The sequence below is a fragment of the Macaca fascicularis genome, chromosome 1 (assembly GCF_037993035.2).
Source record: "Macaca fascicularis isolate 582-1 chromosome 1, T2T-MFA8v1.1".
Classification (NCBI taxonomy): Eukaryota; Metazoa; Chordata; class Mammalia; order Primates; family Cercopithecidae; genus Macaca; species Macaca fascicularis.
Window position 1 is genome coordinate 61,726,065 of NC_088375.1, and position 6,810 is coordinate 61,732,874.

General features: G+C 40.3%; 1 pseudogene; it reads right to left on the minus strand.

Moving 5' to 3' along the window:
* Positions 1 to 1,259: 1,259 nt before the first annotated feature.
* Positions 1,260 to 4,697, minus strand: LOC135968555 (10 kDa heat shock protein, mitochondrial pseudogene; annotated as a pseudogene).
* Between the last annotated feature and the right edge of the window lie 2,113 nt (positions 4,698 to 6,810).

Consider the following 6,810-nt stretch of genomic DNA (forward strand, 5'->3'; position numbering starts at 1 on the left):
AGACTAAATACATGAAACAATGGTTTTTAAGATATTGGACGTTAGGCTACTGAGTACAGTGAACCCTGATGAATGGGAAAGAAATAGAGCTCTACAACTGGCCCAGCTTACTGCCTGAAATTGTTGCTAGGATGAAGGGAGTGGGAACCTAGGTGTAACCTAAACATCTCCCTGCATTGAAGAGATGGAACTGGATTACTGGGAGGCCATGGCAACTAGAGTTCTCAGGGTAGAGTGTCAAATAGGAGAGATGCATACAGAGGCAGGACTCAAGATCAGTTGAGCACATTCTTCTAAAGAAAAAAACTTTAAGGCTAGGTGCAGTGGCTTATGCCTGTAATCCCAGCACTTTGGGAGGCCGATGTGGGTGGATCACCTGAGGTCAGGAGTTAAAGACCAGCCTGGCCAACATGGTGAAACCCCATCTCTACTAAAACAAAAATTACCCGGGCGTGGTGGTACGTGCCAGTAGTCCCAGCTACTTGGGAGGCCGAGGCAGAAGAATTGCTTGAACCCGGGAGGCGAAGGTTGCAGTGAGCCGAGATTGCTCCATTGCACATCAGCCTGGGTGATAGAGTGAGATTCTATCTTTAAAAAAAAAAAATTAAAATTTAGAAATAAGCAAAAGAAAGTATTCCCTGTCTTTTCAATGTCTTACTAGAGCACTGTTTAACAGTCCCATCCGAGGATTGTTTACTTCTTTAGGAGAATGTGTGTTTGACTTTACTATTTACCATCTGTTACAGCCCAAATCTGTGAAGTTAAGTGTTAACTTTTAGATTTCTGTCCAGTGGAAAAGATAACCCCAAAGGTTATAGTTTTATTGCCCTGTAACTTATTGACTAGTTTTGTATCTAATCTAGCAATCTTAATCCAGCATTCTTTTTAAAAATAACATGTCTATAAATACACACTTCCTCCAATACTCTTGGAACCACTTTTATTAGTTTTGTGGTCCTATCATTAATAAGTTAATGTATTTTTGACATGGGTTCATTCTATTATTTGTGTAAAAGACATATTTTAAACCTTTTAAATATTATACGTTGATTGTTCTGGAAGTTCCAAATGGACACTTACCTGAAAGGCCCAAATGGACACTTACCTCAAACAATTAAGGAGTTTTATCCTTGAAGTGCACCTTATGGAATATTTAAGCTCAGGCATACCATTTTATTGGTCCCTGGAGTGAATCCCAGGTGGAAATATAACTTTAGCCTCCATCTCTTTCTTTATTCCTACCCTGTGTTGTTATTTTTGTTTTTGGTTCTTGGTTAAACTTGGTTCTATTTCTGATTTGCACACAGTTTACAAGCTGTTCTCAACTGATCATAGCAACAGCTGGGGGTCTGATTTTATGGTCTGCACATTTGGTTATGGATGTCAACATGATGGGAGTTTATATACTCTGTCAGCTAAGAGGTGACAGAATATGGTTTGTGACTCTTTTTTCTTTATGTGAAACTTTGCCTATTTGTTAGTTCAAGTCAAATAAGAAAACATTTTGTGACTGGGCACCAGTGGCTCACACCTATAATCCCAGCACTTTGGGAGGACGAGGCAGGTGGATCACGAGGTCAAGAGATCGAGACCATCCTGGCCAACACTGTGAAACCCTGTCTCTACTAAAAATACAAAAATTAGCTGGCCGTGGTGGCGCACACCTGTAGTCCCAGCTACTTGGGAGGCTGAGGCAGGAGAATCGCTTGAACCTGGGAGGTGGAGGTTGTAGTGAGCTGAGATCGTGCCACTGCACTCCAGCCTGGGCAACAGAGCAAGAGTCCATCTCAAAAAAAAAAAAAAAAAAAAAAAAGAAAAGAAAAAGAAAACATTTTGTGTACACTGGACAGGAAAATCTATTTGAGATCAGATCTAGTGAGATTTTGTATTCTGTGTTTACTTTGACCCTTGACTGAAGTTGTAGAATTGAAGCTGCAAACTCTGTGGGTCTGTGAGTCTGTATGAAAAAATTATTCACTCCTCATTGTATGAATTGGTCATATTTTCCTATCTCTGAGTATGTTAATTACACTCTTCATTGACAAAGTACAAAGTTATCACACTTGATAATTCCTCTTTATCTTGTCCCTTCTGATGCCTTTAAGAAGACGATGTGTGTGGGTATGTATGTGGCTATATGTGTATATGTTTGTGTTTGTGTGTATAGCTACTATTTTCAGTGGGAGGGGTTATGGTTGCCAGGTAAATACAGGACACCAGTTAAATCTGGATTTCAGTAAACAATGAATAATTTTTTAACATAAGTATGTCTGAAATTCAAATTTAACTGGGGATCCTGTATTTTTTCAATTTTTTTTTTTTTTTGAGACGGAGTTTCGCTCTTGTTGCCCAGGCTGTAGTGCAGTGGCGTGATCTTGGCTCATCGCAACCTCTGCCTCCCAGGTTCAAGCGATTCTCCTGCCTCAGCCTCCGAGTAGCTGTGATTACAGGCACCCACTGCCATGCCTGGCTAATTTTGTATTTTTAGTAGGGACAGGGTTTCTCCATGTTGGTCAGGCTGGTCTCGAACTCCCAACTTCAGGTGATCCACCTGCCTCAGCCTCTCAAAGTGCTGGGATTACAGGCGTGAGCCACTGTGCCTGGCCAAATTCTTTAATTGTAATAAGATATACATAACACAAAATGTACTGTCTTAGCCATTTTTATGTATACAGTTCAGCAGTATTAAATATATTTATAACGTGCATCTTCATAATTCTTTTCATCTTGTAAAATTGAAACTCTGTACCCATTAAACAACTTCCAATTTTTCTCTCCCCTCCACCCTCTGGCAAACACCATTCTGCTTTCTGTCTGTATGATTTTGACTACTCTGCCTCAAATAAGTAGAATATACAGCATTTGTCTTTCTGTGACTGACTTATTTCACTTAGGATAATGTCCTCAGGGTTCATTCATTTTGTAGCATGTCAGAATTTCCTTTCTTGTTAAGGCTGTGTAGTATTTCACTGTATGTGTATACCACATTGTGTTTATCCATTCCTCCATCAGTGGACGTTTGGGGTTGCTTCTGTGTTTTAAATAGTATGAATAATGCTGCTGTGAACATGGGTGTGCAGTATCTCTTTGAGACCCGCTTTCAATTATTTTGGATACACCCCAAGTAGAATTGCCATGGTAATTTTATTTCTATTTTTTCGAGAAACCACCACAGTGTTTTTTATAGCGGCTGCACCATTTTACGCAGCCACCTTGGCTGACTTTCATTTGTATCTTTTCTCTGTAAGAAACCGTAACCATGAGCATAATACTTTTCAGTGAGCTCTGTGAGTCTTGTGAATTATCAAAGAAGGCAGTTTTTGGACCCACCAAATTTATAGTTTGTATCAGAAGTGAGGATAGTCTTGTGGGCACTGTTCCCTCAAACTTTGTAGTTTGATTAACTCTAGGTAGAATATATCTGTACTTTGTATTTTTATTTTTCTGCCCCAACATGATGTGCAGAAATATACCTACTATAGCATACTGCCAGATATAGTAAATAGATCTAGTTTTAATGTGAAGGTCGTTGAGTTTTATTATCGTGCATTTTCAAACTTCTATTGAAATGATTAATAAGTTTACCTTAACTGATGTTGTGGGGTTTTTTTGTTGTTGTTGTTAGTTATCATTAGTTTATTATAAAATAGAAATATGGAAATTATTTACATGATGAAAGATTTCAGAACTTCGGTGGAATGGGCAGCTTCACGTTGATGCCATTTCAATAGTGACTTATTTCAGTCTACGTACTTTCCAAGAATGTCACCATCTCTAAATAGGAAATAATCCTTGTCATCTAGAACTACTTTGGTGCCTCCATACTCTGGGAGAAGAACTTTATCTCCAACTTTAATGCTAACTGGTTGAATCTCTCCACCCTTTCCTTTAGAATGCGATCCAACAGCAACTACTGTTGCTTGAGATTTTTCTGGAAGCATAATGCCTCCTTTGGTTACAGTTTCCGCAGCACTCCTTTCAACCAATTCTCGGTCAAAGAATGGAAGAAACTTTCTAAATGCTTGTCCTACCATGACTCCCTCCACCTCAGACTCATACTCTGCTCTCTTGTTTTCATATTCATCTGTCATCAGGAGTGGAGCCAGGCTTTGTAGGACCTGAAGCTCATGTAATTTGGGGGCTCTTTTTGTTAAAAAAAAAAAATTAAAAAGAGTGAAAATATAAATTTTAAAATTGTAAGTACAAAATTATGCACAGAAGTAAGTTTTCATTTAGAGTGAAAAAAGAAATCATAACAAATTTAAAAAATTTTTAAATCAAGAACACAAATGATAAAATCCAGAAAAACAACATAATATTTTTATTAATTACCTGAATCACCTCTGTGATACTTTTCTTCCTGCAACTCTGATTGCTTCATCATATGACAATATTTTGTAGTCTTTCTCTCTCTTCTTTCTTTCTCTCTCTTCTTTCTTTCTCTCTCTCTCTCTTTCTTTCTCCTTCCTTCCTTCTTTCCTTCCTTCCTTCCTTCCTTCCTTCCTTCCTTCCTTCCTTCCTTCCTTCCTTCCTTCTTTTTTTTTTCTTTTTTTGAGACAGGGTTTCACTCTGTCTCCCAGGCTAAAGTGCAATGGCACCATCACAGCTCACTGTAGCCTTGACCTCCTGGGTTCAAGTGATCCTCCCACCTCAGCCTCCCAACTGGCTGGGACTACAGATGCACACCACCAAGCCCAGCTAATTTTTGTATTTTTTATAGAGGCCCCAGGGTCATGCCATGTTGCCCAGTCTGGTCTTGAACTACTGAGCTCAAGCAATCCACCTACGTTGGCCTCCCAAAGTGCTGGGATTACAGTTATGAGTCACCGTGCCTGGTCAAGATTTTGTAGTATTTTCTATTAAATGAATATAAAGATAAATCAATCTTTTCTCCTTGTTTGAAATTTATTCTCATTACTGATTGTTTAGAAAAGTTTCTTTCAGCTTTACAACTTCCTTTTGGTAATACCATGTAATTTCTTAAGATTATTGTCAAATTTGGTAAAACCTCTACCAAGTTTCTTTCATATATAAACTTTAAGATTTCAGGGTGTTCAGCTGGGTGCAGTGGCTCACACCTGTAATCCCAGCACTTTGGGAGGCTGAGGTGGGTGGATCACGAGGTCAGGAGTTCAAGACCAGCCTGGCCAAGATGGTGAAACCCTATTGCTACTAAAACTACAAAAATTAGCCAGGCACAGTGTCAGGTGCCTGTAATGCCAGCTACCAGGAGGCTGAGGCAGGAAAATCACTTGAACCTGGGCGGCAGAGGTTGCAGTGAGCCAAGATTGTGCCACTACACTCTAGCCTGGGTGACAGAGTGAGATTCCATCTCAGAAAAATAAAAATAAAAAAAGATTTCAGGGTGTTCAAATTTTCTTGTGCAATGACTAATCTCAAACATACTTTGCATTAATAACATTCACTAATTTGTCATAGATGTCTTATTTTAGTGAGTACTATATTACCATTATAGTTAACTAAGCGAGACTTCAATCTATTTCCAATATGTTTATATGCTTCATTTATCTTCGTTTATTGGATTTTTTTTTTTTTTTGAGACAGAGCCTCACTGTGTCGCCCAGGCTGGAGTGCAGTGCTGTGGCTCACCACAGCCTCCACCTCCCAGATAAAGGTTCTGGCAGATTCAGTTTCTGGTGAGGCGCTCTTCCTGACTTGCAGACAGCTGCTGCCCCTGTGTACTCACATGGCTTCTCCTCTGTGTTCATGAAGAGAAAGATTTCTAGTTTCTTTTCCTCTTATTTATTATTATTATTTTTTGAGACGAAGTCTCACTCTTGTCCCCCAGGCTGGAGTGCAATGGCATGATCTCGGCTCACTGCAACCTCCGCCTCCCAGGTTCAAGCGATTCTCCTGCCTCAGACTCCCAGGTAGCTGCAATTACAGGCGCCTGCCACCATGCCTGGCTAATTTTTGTATTTTTAGTAGAGATGGGTTTTCACCACATTGGCCAGGATGGCCTTGAACTCCTGACCTCAGGTGATCCACCCGCCTCGGCCTCCCGAAGTGCTAGGATTACAGGCGTGAGCCACCGTGCCCGGCTGAGCCACCACGCCTGGCGCCTTTTCCTCTTATAAGGACACCAGTCCTGTTGGATTTGGGCCCCATTCTTATGATCTCATTTAACCTTAAAAGCCCTATCTCCAAATCTAGTCACATTGGTTAGGGCTTCAATATATAAATTTCAGTGGTGTCTGGGGAGGGGACTAGGGAGAGGTGGTGTGCTGGGAAACACAATTCAGTCCCTAACAGTAAGCATTTTAAGCTTAGCATATTACTCACTAAACAAAATCTTGGTTCTATTCCTATAAAAGACTGTTGATGCCTGGCCCATCCTCCTGCCTCAGCCTCCCAAAGTGCTGGGATTACTGGTGTGAGCCACCACGCCCGGCCTCCTGCTGGTTCTTGCTCATGGTGCTTTGTTTCCTGGCAGTTTTGTGATTTTTGTTTTTGTCTTGCTTCATTGCTCTACTGACTTTTTAAAAAACATTTTATTTGGAAATTCCTTGAGGCCTGGGATAGATGAGTTCCTCCAAAGGGACATGCTTCTTTTGAGCATCTGAGGGCATCATTGTACTAGGACTATTTGAATCCTAATTCTTGGCTTATGATTTTTTTTAGGTTATAGTGTTAGGTTATATGTGTTTCTGCTGCAAACCTGTATTAGGGCTGGCTTGTGGTTACAGGTTCTTGGAGGAGATAATCTCCCTTTCCCGACTCAGCACCAAATTTTGAGATGAGCAATTACTGTTGTAGTCATCTGGTGGTGATAATTATGGTGGAGAAATG